The following is a 15,235-nucleotide window of genomic DNA, read 5'->3' as shown; positions in this document are numbered from 1 at the left end:
TTGTTATTCAGGATCATATGGAATAAAAATCATTCATATTGAGGTTTTTTAATCATTGTGTTTCCCTGGCTTTTTAGTAGTAATTTCAATAGTAAGTTTACATAAATGCTGGTACTTCTTCACTCATGAAGGCTTGTTACTGCCAATCTTCTCATTGTTAGATTTTGCAGACAGTATAAGCTTGCAACCAAATTTTCTTAAATTGACAGTAAAGCAGACTGGCAAAATAGGTTATGATTTAAGACTGTACACGTCTCAGTATCTCTCACCCGACTATGGAGCCAACAATGACTGCAATAGGAGTAAAACCAAAATTATACGAGTAATTGGGGATTCTTATTTCTTGTTCTGATGGTTGTATCAGCACAAATTACAGAAGTACATTGTTGGTGGACTTGGTGGCTTTACAGACTTTGCCATCTATGCCGGTACTGCTCAGATGAACCACAATTTTAAAGTGAGCTGTTAGACTTCTAATGTTGCTGTTGGGAAATTAGATAGCATTGCTTCTTGATGCTGGTGCAACATTTAGGTGAACTTCAGAAGTGGCTCCAAAAATACCGAGTTAGTGTAAATCCAATTTTATAATAGCGTCTTGAAGAATGACCTCACATAATCTAGTAATGATATACTTCCTCCGTTTCTTTTTACTTGCAACACAGCCTTCTGGCACGTGTTTTGAGGTCGGGTTTATGTAATGTAAACCGATAAATTATTCATTATAATTTTTACAAATGATACTTAACCCTATTCTAATCTTCGTGTAAAAATTATATTGATAAAATCGCTCGTTTACCCTCACTAATCATCTCCTAAAACTGCGTGCCTAAAAGGTGTGTTGCAAGTAAAAGAAAACGGAAGAAGTATGAAACTAATGGAAGTTAAAAAAAATTATTAGTCTAGTTGCTTAATCCAATGCCAAGAGGCCTGGTTTCCTAAACTCAAGACTGCTGTTAAATAGTTTTGCTGACTTTTGTGCAACCTCACTCACGAAATAAGTACTGGTCTTTTTTGCTTTATTTCTATGTGTTGCAAACTTGCAACCTAACAAGAACGAAAATGACAGGAACTAGATTGTTTGAGCTTCTTGCTCAGATGAATGACAGCTTTTGGTGTCTCTTAGGTCTGTTGTTCTTTAGTTCAGAGGACTGCAAAGATTACGAAAATAAGTAAGGGAACATTGATCTAGTTAAATCAATTTAACCTTGGACACAGATCTTGACTTTTTTATAAGTAATACATACATATGGATGAAAATTTTGACATACAGCTGACAAAAATAGATCAGATAATACTTATCTGCGAATGCTTTCTTTGTCCTGTCAGGGAAGATAATGCTTTTGGTAAATTAAGCAGGGAAGAATAAGGCCGTAGCAATATTTTTCATTCCTCTTTTTTTTCTTTTTTTTTTTTTTTTGAAACAAGGAATATTTTTCATTCCTGAAAGTGCTGCACATTAGTTACGAGTCTCATCATCAATCAAAGAACTAGACAATTTAGTATCCTATAGAAGTACTCCATCTTGAGGGTCACAAATGCTTATTACTATGTATAAAAGAAGAAGGCAACGATAGTCGGTGGTGTAAGAAATATTTACTGTTTTGATGGACAGCAAGAGAGTAGATGAGTAACCTAAAGAATCCTAAATAATTATTCCTGTGTCATTTACATATTCTGATGTCTGCACAGCTTTCAGAAGCAGTTAAATTAGTGGGTGGACTTTATTGGTGCTGGGTTAAATATCCGTTTAAGGCTCTGCTTCCTATTCAAATGTAGTTCTTGTAGTGAAAATATATAACAGATGACAAAATACGGAAGCATACCCAAAAAGATTATTGAGCCCGTGATAGTGAGCTGCGAGGCTAAGGATGGTGAAAAAGTCTGGCATACCATCTTTATGCTGGAGGAACATATATGAGGATTCCTCAAGTTGCTTCTAAGTTGTATGTGGTATGGGGATACAAGACTGTTAGATTTCGTGAAAACTCCTCAATTTGGAGTGTGTACCATTGATCAATATATAGAGTTTACAATGCTAGTCCTAATCACGTTAGGAAACCTAGTACGATAAGGATACAAAATATACATTAAATCTATCCTAATCTGCGACAAATATTATCATAAATATAATATCTATCACACCCCGCAATCGTAACGGGAGGAGGTCGTATGCTAAGACTGGACCTAAAATCCCGAAATAATTCTCGTGGTAGGCCTTTAGTGAAAATGTCCGCGAACTGATATCTAGAAGGCACATGCAACACCCGAACTTGCCCCAAAGCAACCTTTTCTCAAACAAAGTGAATATCCATCTCCACATGTTTGGTTCGTTGGTGTTGTACCGGGTTGCCAGAAAGGTAGATAGCACTGACATTATCACAATAAACAATAGTAGCCTGTCGTAGAGGACAATGTAACTCAAGTAAAAGATTACGAAGCCAACACGCCTCAGAGACAACATTTGCGACGCCTCGATATTCTGCTTCTGCACTCGATTTAGACAAAGTATATTGACGCTTAGATGACCAAGACACGAGGTTGTCCCCAAGGAAACAACAATAGCCCGAAGTGGACCGTCGGGTATCGAGACAACCTCCCCAGTTAGCGTCAGTGTATGTAATTAGTCAATGAGAAGTAGATGGATATAAATGTAAGCCGTGATCAATGGTACCCTGAACATAACGCAGAATGCGTTTCAATGCCTCATAATGAGGTTTACGAGGATCATGCATAAAAAGACACACCTGTTGTACCACATAGGCAATATCTGGCCTAGTAAAAGTGAGATACTGAAGAGCATCTACTAAACTGCGATACAAAGTAGGATCCCGAAAAGGTGGTCCTGCATCTACACTAAGTTTGGACTTAGTGTCAATTGGAGTAGCTGCAGGTTTACAAGAGCCCGTACCTGCACGCTCTAAAATCTCCTGTGCATATTTTTCCTTGTGAAAGTAGCAAATAAGAGGGAGTACGGGTCACTGCAATCCCTAAGAAATAACTCAGAGGACCCAAATCAGACATAGGGAACTCAGTTTTCAACTGAGATATGATCCTCTAATGCAACCTGTCAGAAGAGGTAGCTAATATAATATCATCAACATAAAGAAACAAATATGCCATATCATCACCCTGTCGAAAAGTAAAAAGAGAATTGTCACTTTTAGCAATGACAAAGCCCAATCTGACCAAAAAATTCGCAAAGCGTTGGTACCAAGCTCGAGAAGCTTGCTTCAACCCATATAGAGCCTTACGAAGCCGACATATATAAGAGGGTGTTCTCCGATCAACAAAACCCGAAGGTTGATGCATATAAACAGTTTCCTGCAAATCACCATGTAAAAAGACATTTTTGACATCTAATTGATGAATCGACCACTTTTTAGCCATAACTAAATTGAGAACAATACGACTAGTGGCCGGTTTAACTACCGAACTGAAAGTCTCATCACAATCCATACCAACTTCTTACGACCTGCCATCACAAACAAGACGAGCTTTGTGCCTTTCAAGGTCACCATTAGACTTGAATTTATGTTTAAAGAGCCACATACAATTCACAATATTCACTCCGTAGGCTTAGGCACCAAATCCCAAGTTCCTGTTTTAATTAGAGTATCAAATTTATCTTGCATCGCCGCATTCCAATTAGAGTCATTAAGAGCACTCTTATAGGTCTTAGGGAGCGGTGATTTATGAGATGCGATGGTCATATTGGCTTGGTGATATTTGGGGTTTGGTTTAAAAATTCCGTGTTGACTACGAGTCACACGAGGAGAAGGAGAGGGTGGGTGAGTTGGGCGAATGGGCATAATACCCCGTAATGGAGAGGGAGTGTATAATGAAGATGGCCCAGAAATTTGGGAAGATGAGGAAGGTGGGCTTGTGTGATCAAGTAGGCGTGAGGATTGGGGTAATTGGGGGGAATTCGGCCCAACAGGTGTGTAAGGGGGATGGGCTAGACTGGTCCGCAGGTGGGCCCCGGGTGTTGGGCCCGTGCTGCAGCCTACCTGCGGACTCCCCTGATTTGTGTGTGAATGAGGGGGAGTGGAGGGTGAGTTGGGCTGATTAAAGGGAGTTGGGCCCATATGCGTTTGAGGTTGGTTGGGCATTCCATGAGTTGGGCTATTTGGCATGTGTTGTTGCCGAAGTGGAGAAAGTAATGGGCTAGGATCATTATTGTCAAGAAAATTGTAATCAATAGTCCGAGAGGGAGTAAGATTACGAAATGGAAAAGTTGACTCATTGAATGTTACATGTCGAGAAATAATGATCTTGTTTGTGGAAAGGTCAAGACACTTGTAACCCCTATGGTTTGCGGGATATCCTAAAAAGACACATGGGGTGGACCTTGGAGGTAACTTGTGAGGGGCCGTAGCCGATAGATTAAGAAAACACAGACAACCAAATACCCGAATATGACCATAAGAGGGTGTTACTCGAAACAAAGCTTGAGCGGGAGTACTATGTGAAAGAGATTTTGTGGGTAAGATGTTGAGAATGTAGGTTGTCGTTTCAAGTGAGTAGACCCAATAGGAAGGCGGAAGTGAGCCATGAATGAGAAGAGTGCGAGATACATTGTTTAAAGAACAAATCATGTGTTCGGCCTTTCCATTTTGGGATGAGGTGTGTAGACAAGAAAATCGAAAGACTAATCCATTAGTGACACAAAACATGCAATTTGAATGGATCATTGTCAAACTTTCTACCATAATCACTTTGAAAAGATTTTATGGGTCATTCGAATTGAGTGGCAACATATTGTCTAAAATTCAGAAAAGATTGAAAATCTTGGGATTTGAATTTAAGTGGGATAGTCCATACAAAGTGCGTAAAATCATCCAATATCACCAAATAATATTTATGACCATTAGTACTACGAATAGGAGATGTCCATAAATCGGCATGAATTATTTCAAAAGCTGTAGAAGTAGTACTATTTGAATCATAAAAAGGTAAACGAATATGTTTTCCTAATTGACATGAAACACAAAAAATAGAGTCATGCTCCTTATTACAAGTGATAAAATTCCTAGACCTAAGATAGCTTTAGGCTGAGTCACCCGGATGTCCTAAACGATCATGCCAAGAAGGTGAGGAAGCAACACTAAGTGAAGTGGCAAGACAAGTAGATGGATTGGAGTTGGTCACAAGATATAAGTCCCCTGAACTATTGCATCTTGTTATTACCTTCCCCGTACGTAGATCCTTCATAGAAAAACTAAAAGGGTCAAATTTCAATAGACACAGAATTATCTGATGTGAATTTTCGAACAGAAATAAGGTTTTTAACTACTTGAGGTGCTAAAAGAACATCACGAAATACAAGAGGAGGTTTTGAATAAGGTAGAGTGGTGTGACCATAACCCGTTATCGGCATGCGACTTCCATTACCAACTAAAATATGATTATTAGTGTTCAAATTAAACAAGGGCATGAGAGTACATGAATTGTTGGTCATGTGAGACGTCGCACCTGAATCCACGTACCATGAATTGTCTTGCGGAAGGGACATAGTAGTAAAGGAGTTGCTTAACTCGGTTGGCGTCATCAACATCCCATATGGAGCAGCTTGATAAGGTGGATACTAGGCTATGTAAGCTTGTTGTGGAGAAAATTGGGCCTGCTGAGGTGGCCTAGGGGGCTGCCCAATGGGCCTTGGTTGTTGAGGATATGGGAATGGGGCAGGGGCCTAATGTAAGAGCTGCTGTTGAGGAACCCAATACTAGGTTTGAGAGTTACCCTCGAGATGGAGAGGGAGGAGCAGCGTTCTGAGGTACCTGTTGCTGGCCATTGTCACGCCCCTTCCCTCGACCACGTCCCCCTTTGCTCTGGCCTCCGCGACCACGTCCGCGACCGGCCCCTCGACCACCGCCACCGGTGCCACCGCGCTGCTGCTGTTGAGGTTGTTGTTGTATCACCCGATTTTGCTTGTTGAGCCACAAACGGTTGGTGTGTGCTTTGGTCGTTAGACCATCGAGTCTCCTCAAGAAGAAGACGCGAACGGGCTGTTTCAAAGGATGGTAATGGCTCTGTTTGTTGAATTATAGTAGCAACCGTATCAAAGTCAGTGTTCACCAATCCAGAGACAAGGCGAATGACCAGTTTTCTCCGAAATCGGTTGGTCGACGGCTGCCAATTGATCTTTTAAGACCTTCAATTATTGACAGTATGAATTGACGTCGGCAAAATTGGATAGATGAAGGCTGTTGAACTGATTCTCATGGTAGACGGCTCTAGTGTTCTTGTTATCTTGAAATAAAGCCTTTAATTTGTCCCAAATTGTTTGAGCCGAATCGCCTCTGCCGAGAACAGTTGTAAGTAAGTTCGAGGAGATGGTGCCATAAATCCATTGTTTAACAATGGAGTCTTTGGATCAATATGATCAAGGACGTTAAAAGCATGACAATGAACCTCGAATAACTCAACCCAATTCGAGTATTGAACCTTTTCCCGATCAAGAATCAAAGGTATAGCATTCTTGATGTTGTTGACGGAAAGGGCTGGATGGTATTCCGTTGATGGTGGAGGAGGTGGTGGTGGGGTGGATTCATCGTCTTTAGCCATGACGCAAGAATAGCCCCGGCCCTGAGGGTAGGCGGGGAGTGCCATGGCCTAGGGCCCATGGCCAGTGGGGGCCCAAAAAAAGATATTACCCCGGCTTTCATAAAATTAAATGAGTAAAAAAAAAAAAAAAAAAGACAACAGTCTTTAATTCTTCCCCGTTAATTCTTTATAGCTTCACTTCAAAATTGTTGCAATTCCCACTTTCCAATTCTCTCAGCATTAAATACAAGTAAAAAATTTCATTTCCCACCAAGTAAATTAATGGGTTCTTGCCTTTCACTTTTATCAATTCCCCAAATATTTTGATAGTGTAAGTAAAATTATGAAAATGTTATAAGCACTTAAAAATATGGTTAATTAAAAGACTACACCGGTCATTAGCTTCAATTATACTAGTACATTTTAATTATCCTACTATGAATAAAAATAATAAAATTATTTATTTAATCATCTCATCGAGTTGTTTGCGTGTATTTGTGTCCACTAATTGTGTTTATTCTCTTTCACATTCATGTAAAGTTTCTCTCTCCTTTCTCTGTTTTTATCCATGGATAATTATTGGGAATTAGTGTTTAATTTAGATACTCTAGTTTTAACTTTTAAATTAACAAAATTATGATCAAGTATTCAACCTTATTGAAGAATATTTCGATTGTTGATACTCTTAAAATATACTACGTAGTATAGCAGTAGATCATAGTTACAATGAAACATTGTTCTTATTTACTTTGTAGTACACAGAACTAAGTCTAGATTAATAGCTAAGTGTTTGAAAATATTACGGATTAATATGGAGTATGCAGTATATTGTATATATTGTACTAGAGACAAATTATATGTTACATTATTTTAGAATGCGTTTCTTTTTTCTAAGGGCCCTTGTTTATGATTTTGCCTAGGGCCCATAAAATGTCAGGAACGGTCCTGCGCAAGAAAGTCAGCGATGATGGCAGTATGAATGATGTGCAGTTGATCCTATGGAATTGCTAACTAGAAGACAAATTAGCAAAGAGCTGCACAATGTTTAACGAATAAACAAAGTGGGAAAAGAAATAGGTTATCAATTAACCAGTAAAATAAAAATTTGCGGAAATGAAGGTCCCAAATTAAAAACAAAAAAACCAAGGAAAGTTGGGGAAAAAAAATTAATTTGAGATCGAAAACCTAAGCTATGATACCATGTTAGATTTCGGGAAAACTCCTCAATTTGGAGTGTGTACCATTGATCAATATATAGAGTTTACAATGCTAGTCCTAATTACGTTAGGAAACCTAGTACGATAAGGATGTAAAATATACATTAAATCTATCCTAATATGCGACAAATTATCATAAATATAATCTCTATCAAAGACTAATCTAATTTGAATAAAAATTTTGTACATGTTAAGTAGGTACCCAAATTTAATATTTCTTGCCATACTTCAATTGCACTTAATGCAGATGGTGATCCCAGTTATTCTAATAACAGAAAACATGTTTGTTCACTTTTAAGGCTACAGTCATGCGTCGGGAAGCTAGCTAGTGTCGACTTGCACGAATATAAAAAAGTGTAGCATGAAGTTTTGTTCTAGCCTGAGCAGTAGCTTCACTTTAAAACATGTATTTGTAGGAAAAGAAAAGGAGATGAAGGGGTAACTGGAGTTGGAGAAATGTGTTTGGGTCTGGTTAGAGGGTCTCATATGTCCTTACATATAGAAAAAATTGGCAAGAGTACTGCATTTAGTTAGTGCTGAAGGGGTTACAAGTCCAGCCATACGATAACACTTCATTCAAGTAAAAAAAAAGTTCAATATTCCAAGTACAATGCAAAACATCAACATGTGAAAGCAGCTACAGCAGAATTGCTGCAACAGACTGATCAAATAAAAAAAAGAGATGAAAAAATCAAAGTATCCAAAATGGGGATTTCTGTTTCTTATTCTAATGATGAAGTCTGCAAGACTAACAGAAGTATATTCGTGGTGGACATTAGGTACAGTTACGGTGATTGCCGTTGTCTCGGGTACCTCTCTTCTCCTACAGAGAATGCAGGTATGGAAAGTAAGACGCAAAATCAGGGATATCTACAAGAAGAAATATTCCAAGGATGATGCTGGATGGGCAAAAGTTCCTGAAATACTGATTTCAGAAAGTTTCAATGCAACAAAAACAAGTTTAAAGTTTGGATTGCGTAATTGCCGGTTTGATATGATCAGTAAAGGTCTGGATCGTCAATTACATAACTAAGGGTCTGTTCACTTCAGCTTAATTTCAGTTCAGTTTAGCTTCAATCAGTTCAGTTTAGTTCAGCTTTAATCAGTTCAGTTCAATTCAGTACAGTTCAGTTCAGCTTCTAATTTCCTTCTCTCATAAAATATTCATTTCAGCTCTATTCAATTCAGTTCCAATCAGTTCAGTTCAGCTCCTAATTTCCTTCTCTCATAAAATATTCATTTCAGCTCTATTCAGTTCAGCTCCAATCAGTTCAATTCAATTCAATTCAATTCAATTCAGTTCTATTCAGTTCAGCTCCAATCAGTTCAGTTCAGTTCAGCTCCAATTAACTCAGTTCAGTTCAATTTAGCTCAATTCATTACATGTGAACATGCCATAAGTTATACGCCGTATGTGTGTGAGGGTTTACACTTTGACTTTTTAGTGACATTCTCTTACATACTACATCTGTTTCATATTATTTGCAACGATTAGACATTTTTACTCTGTACTTTATGTCAAATCGTTGCAAATAATATGAAATGGAGGTAGTATATATTTTTTCATAATGTATAATAAACAACATTTTTTTCTCGTTATCAAGCTGTATGTTGATATTATATGTTATTGTTGGATATGTTACAACTTTACCAAATATATATTCATAATAATATAATATCAACATTTTATTAATCTCAACTTTGGCTCTTAGATTCATTTCACCTCCTTCATATGATCCTGAAATTTCGTATAGCACTCCATGCCCCTGATTGTGGACCCTCATTTGATAGCCATCAACTATTTCAAGTCCTGGTTTATTGTGGATCTAGTTTTTATTCTTCCTTTTCCCCAGGTATGTTACGAGGACTTTCTAGCAACAAAATTAGAAAATGGTCATGAACACGACTAGATTGTTATACCTTGAAATCCCATGAAAAACCCGCGAGTTGGGCTATCATGGGATCTAATGAAACATTTTCTTCTATGAGATTTAATAAGCATAATCCCTCCAAAGGTTATATAAAGTTTAAAGTTGAGATTTAATAAGTACAATGCATACAATGAGATCCCATACGTTGAGTATACACTAATGTTTTCACAGTAGTAATATTAAGTATATTTAAGTTATTAACCATCAAAAGCATTTGGCCACTGAACTTCTATGTTATTGTATCACAGAACAAATATTTGTTACTACTTATCCTCCCTTGTCTGAAGCTGGAGCTTCCTTATGTAACAGATCATTCTTTGGTCAGACTCTTCTGCTGTCAGTGAGACATTATCAATGATTGTGGTGGTGCAGTTTGCTCCGCGAATGATAATCATGATTCCTCTTAACAACAGAATTAGTGAAGCTTTCGGTATTGTAGTTAAGAGTGTCCGGTCTGGGGCAGTCCACAACCTTTTCATTTTCATTTTGATTGGCCATGTAAGTACTGATGTACTACAGTATTTGATTTGTTTTTGCTAGCATGATTTTCCATTAATTTTCAGGAAATATTTCCTTCTAACCAAGCACAACCTTAATTCAACTAGTACATATTACCATTTGTGCTTTAATTCACCTTATGGAATTTCCCAGGGCGAAACATTTACAAATTTCTTACTTATCTATTATTATCTGCATAACAGTATATAGGAGCAATCTCCTACCAAAATTATCAGGTGCAATTAGACCTATGCTTATCAAATGTACAGCTTGAGAACGAGATAAAAGGTGTCCATCCTCTTCGTCTTGATTGCAGCCAAATACATAAAGACTGTCAAGACATATGAAAAACTTAACCATGGGATGCTCTCTGATGCCTTTGCAAATGAAATTGGATTAAGGAGCTTCACCCAGAAAACAATCTATTGCTTCGTGTGGGGAGTCAGAAGTTTAAGGTAAACCGGTTAGTTTTATCAATTTTGCAAACTAACTGCTCAAATTTGTTGCATTAAGGTATCAGCTATGAGTATACAAGTACTTTTACTATGCAGCTTGTAACTGTTGATCGATAGGAATGCAATATGTAACCTTGAGGTTTGGATTAACAATTGTTGGATTTTGTATGCCTAATCACCAGTAGATAGATATATAGGTAAAAAGAATGAGTGAAGACTGAAAATGAAGTTACATTATCTTTGTGGTTGCAGCTCTTTAGGCCAAATATTTGATGCGAGTTTTCATGAATCCGAGACAATATTCTGTTGTATGATCATGAGAAGTGGTCTAGTCTTGTTAGCAGATTTAATTGCCCACATGCAGGTAACATATTCATCCTCTATAAGTCCACATGCTGTATGAAATTTTCTTCTCGTTATCACTTTTACAGACTTCGTTTTTCATATTTTGTGAAGACCAGTGTACAATCTGCAGGGGCTAGAAGAGAGAAGCAGAGGATTTATCAGAGAAGACTAGAGGAATGGACACATTACCACCACCTCCCTCACGATCTAAAGAGGGTTGTTAGGAAGAGTGTTCAATCAGAATGGCAATGCACTAAAGGCATAGACGATGAAGCCATCTTGAACTCACTTCCATTGGACTTACGACGTGATACTAGAACCCACTTGTACCAGGAACGTGTTCACAATGTGAGTTTTCCCATTTTGCAGTCTACCCTTGGATTCTCAATCATTCCGAATTCATTATACTGATTAGAAAACTTGTGTAGTGGATATGATCGCGTTTTAACCAATACTCCCTCTTTCCCTAATTTGGTCACACTTAACTTGATTAAGGTCTTTTTGAAGATATCAAGTTAACATGTCATGTCTGCATTTTAGATACCTCCTTTCACGGGGATGGATAAACAGCTTGTTGATTTCATCTGCGGACACCTAAGGACTTACACCGGAGTAGAAGGAACATACTTACTGCTACAAGGGGATTCACTTGATAAAGTAGTGTTCATCTTCAGTGGTACATTACAACTTACACATCATAGCAACGGCCGTGCTATTTCGAGGTGTCTCGAAGCAGGTGACTTCTTTGGGGATGATTTGCTAACATGGGCTTCACAACCAAAGTCATCAACCCAAGATCTTCCACCTTCATACTATACAGTCAAGTGTATTAGCAATGTTGAAGCCTTTTGTCTCCCTGCTCAAGATGTAAGGCTTTTGGTTATTTTCAATTATATTCAAAAATTTAAGAAAACATTATGCTTGATTCCCAAGGAAATAAGCTAGATATACTATTTTGGAAAACAATGGGAGATAATATTGATTATCCCATATCTCTAACACAATTACATGTATAAATCAAGAATTTGCATCTCTGGAACAGGTTTATTGCTCTGGTTCACAGGTACTTTCTGTTGAATGACATTGGGCCTTTCTTTGGGCCCTTAAACAGAAATGTTAAGAAACTGTGAATCCCATCACTTAGTTTTACTTCTTTTTGTGCTTTTATTATATATATGTATCATTTTAACTTTAACCCTTGACGATTCACAGCTTAGATCATTAATATTTTTTTGTAATTGAATTGAACAAACACGTTTGGTCAAGTTTTTTTTAATATAGATCAGAAGACCGATTTTTGATGTTAAGAAAATTATACTTCTAGTGTCGCTAAAAATTTACCTTAAAAATCAAAATATTACTGAGACAATGTCCAACCTTATCTTCCCACAAACAAGGAAAATTCCCTGGATATCAGGATCTAGATTATCATAAGAGTGGAGGAAAAATCAACATTAGACTTTTCATACATTATATCACCATACTTTTCATAACGTATCATTCTATCAAACTATTACGATGTCTCTAACAAATTATCAATTAAATAAGTTATCTTTAGATAAATGAAAAGTCCACTTCAATCATGTAGAGGAAACACACGTAAATCATGCATATTAATATGTTTTAGTAATAATAAGGTGACAATATGGAATAAGAATTTAGTGTAATCATCGTGTTTGTGAAGAGGAGATTTACACTTGTAAGCTCAAAGGAGTAATTAATCATGGTGATTAATAAATTAACTCCTTTTTAAATTATAAAATGGTATCTTCTCTCCTCTTTCTATGATGTGGGACAAATACAGTCTTATATAAAAAAAAAAAATACTCTGTATGAAGTTTTGAGTGCAACATTCATCTTTTGGATTATACATTAACCATAACCATAACATGTTAAATTGAATTTGAAATCAAATTAACGCTAAAATCATCATGTAAAAGTATATGAACTCAATTAGTCAAATTACTTACAGTATTTTTTTTATTTTTTTTTTTTTGGTTAAATAAAAAGGTTTGTGATAGGGAGAGTATTGCAAAATAAAGAACTAAACTTAAACATCATAAATCCTTTTATGATTCTCCACATTGATTGATTAATTAAATGGTTAAATATGAATAAATAAATTAAGGTGATGAACACACTCTCTAAAGTAAGAAGTATATAATAATAGAGGGGCATGAATATGCGTTGGTACCAAAAAGTATACGTGTATCCAACACAAATTTTGGTGTATTCACACAATTAGAAAGGGCATTTGGGAATATGACCAAGACCATCCAACCACTTATCAAAAATCATACAAGTCGGTCAAACACTACAAACAACACCCAAAGACCAAGATTTCCATCTCGATCTTTTAGTTTTTTTTTTACTCCAGAACCTTCCTTGCCCCCATAAAGATCCCATACATACCATGATACGAATAACTAATTTTATACGGGGTATTCCGTAGTCAACAACTCCACATACTAATGGTCAACATATAGTAGTATATAATTTTACTTCACCACCTTTTAAAGTCTAACCTTTAAAAGTTTGATCATTCATATATCACGATTCGTATACATTAGAAATAATATAATACGGAGTAATTGAGTATCATTTAAATTTACTTGATAAAAATTTTAAAATATTTGATTTTTTATATACCCTTTGTTGTTTTTTTTAAGAAATATTCCCTTTATTGTTTTATTATTGTCTCGTTTGTCTTTTAGGTATTTTTAGGATTTGCTTTTTAAAAAAAAAAGGTATTTTTAGCATAGTTTCCATTATTATTAGATAATTTTGATTAAAATTATTTTAAATTGTATCAACTTAACTCTCTCTTCTAATTGTGGTAAAGTTTATTATATATATATATATATATATATATATATATATATATATATATATATATATATATATATATATATATATATATATATATATATATATATATATATATATATATATAATTACCATCTCAAATCTCTTTCATTTGGTGAATTGTAAGTAAATATAAACAGAGAAAGTATATTCGAGTAACAATATGTGCAAGATTGCAATTACACATTATAAAACTTTTAAAATTAAAGCTGGAGTGTTAGAAATTTTATGTCACAATGAGAGTAACTATATCTCACATGAAAATGATTTTTCTTATATTAATAAAAAAAATATTTAATTATATAATTTTTTTCTCAAATTGGAAAATTCTAAAAGGACAAAACAATAAGGAACAATAAGGAACAAGATTAATTTTGACAAGAAGATTCTATATTCTTTATTACAAACCCTACCGTCACAAATAATATACCAAGTAGTCAGATAATGATTTTTAATCTTTTAGATTAAACTAGATTAGACCCGTGCGATGCACGAATTTTAAAAATTATTGAAATGAAATAGCTTATTTCTATTATTTATTTTCTCGTATATACTTATAAGTTGAATCATAAAAGGTATGCAGCTATCATCATAAATTACATGAGTAACAAAATATAAAAATGAAAGCCAATTTCTAGATATCAATTTATTTATTCCAACCAAAAATAAAATTTATTTATTTATTTATTGACACAGTCAAAAGATTGAAATGAAAATGATTAAAAATTAAAAAAAAAAAAAAAAAAAAAAACAATTCCTCAAAGAAAAAAACAAAAAAAATATATATATGACATCGTAAGTGCATTTGACAGGAAAAATTTTCATGAGAAAGTGACACATATACATTTGAGAGAGAGGATGATGTCAGCAGATTTTTATTTTAGTAATAGTTAATAAATTTGAGTTTGAGTTTAGGGGACAATTTAAAGATTGAGATTTCTTTAATTTTTTACATAGTGCATCTATTTTTTAAGTGTCTAATCTATTAATCTGGATTAGGGTGGAAACTAGAGGCTAGAGCATATACTATATGCAACAACCCAAATGTCACATTGGATGTAACCCCTTATTAAAATCCACGTCAGCTCTTATCTAATATTCAATCATAGGTGGTGATTAATAGGCGCATTGCTAATTAAGATTTGACAGATGTCACTAGTGGGGTTCTTATTTTTTAATGTTAGTGATGCCCATGTTATTTGCTGACTCACTCCCACGTTTGCGTTTAAGGTGTTGCTAATTTTTTACTATCATTTTATTTTCTTTTTGCAAATGGCATTACCAAATTAGATCAATCCCCACTACGGCCACTAGTATAAAAGAAAACCTTAAGTCTTAAAGATAACCTAGGACGAATAATTAAACAAAGGAAAAATCACTA

The 15,235-nt window shown here is 35.5% G+C and overlaps 1 pseudogene; it reads left to right on the top strand.

Moving 5' to 3' along the window:
- The first annotated feature begins 8,493 nt into the window (after positions 1–8,493).
- Positions 8,494–11,934, top strand: LOC145566799 (cyclic nucleotide-gated ion channel 18-like; annotated as a pseudogene).
- The last annotated feature ends 3,301 nt before the right edge of the window (positions 11,935–15,235 follow it).

Source organism: Chenopodium album, chromosome 11 (assembly GCF_948465745.1).
Source record: "Chenopodium album chromosome 11, dcCheAlbu1.1, whole genome shotgun sequence".
Classification (NCBI taxonomy): Eukaryota; Viridiplantae; Streptophyta; class Magnoliopsida; order Caryophyllales; family Amaranthaceae; genus Chenopodium; species Chenopodium album.
The sequence above is the reverse complement of the archived record's forward strand: the minus strand, read 5'-3'. Positions and strand labels throughout refer to the sequence as shown.